General features: G+C 41.7%; 1 protein-coding gene across 4 annotated transcripts in view; it reads right to left on the reverse strand.

The window, feature by feature from the left end:
• Positions 1 to 218, reverse strand: part of Zfhx4 (zinc finger homeobox 4) — a 194,477-nt gene that overhangs the window by 192,611 nt on the left and 1,648 nt on the right. For 3 of the 4 annotated variants that reach the window (XM_055603213.1, XM_055603212.1, XM_055603209.1), the window contains exon 1: positions 79 to 115. The exons of the other annotated variant lie outside the window; for it this stretch is intronic. The gene's annotated coding sequence lies outside the window, so the exon portion shown is untranslated. Of the gene's footprint in view, positions 1 to 78; positions 116 to 218 lie in introns of those variants that run through there. 4 annotated transcript variants of the gene reach the window in all.

A 218-nucleotide genomic window follows, 5' to 3' on the forward strand; every position in this document is an offset into this window, starting at 1 on the left:
CATATCTGGGCCGGACCCTAGACCCAGCGCTTCAAGGAGCCCCCTGCCTGGATCACAGGTAACAAAAGAAATACAAACCAGTGCACCGTCTTCTGGGGGAGGGGGCAGGATGGGGAACCTTCTGCAAGTTGGCCATCGCTGAGGAACTTTTATACAATTCCAGGAGAAATTTTATTATTATTATTATTATTATTATTATTATTATTATTATTATTATT

Source organism: Psammomys obesus, unplaced genomic scaffold, assembly GCF_907164565.1.
Source record: "Psammomys obesus unplaced genomic scaffold, mPsaObe1.curated_primary_1811, whole genome shotgun sequence".
Taxonomy (NCBI): Eukaryota; Metazoa; Chordata; class Mammalia; order Rodentia; family Muridae; genus Psammomys; species Psammomys obesus.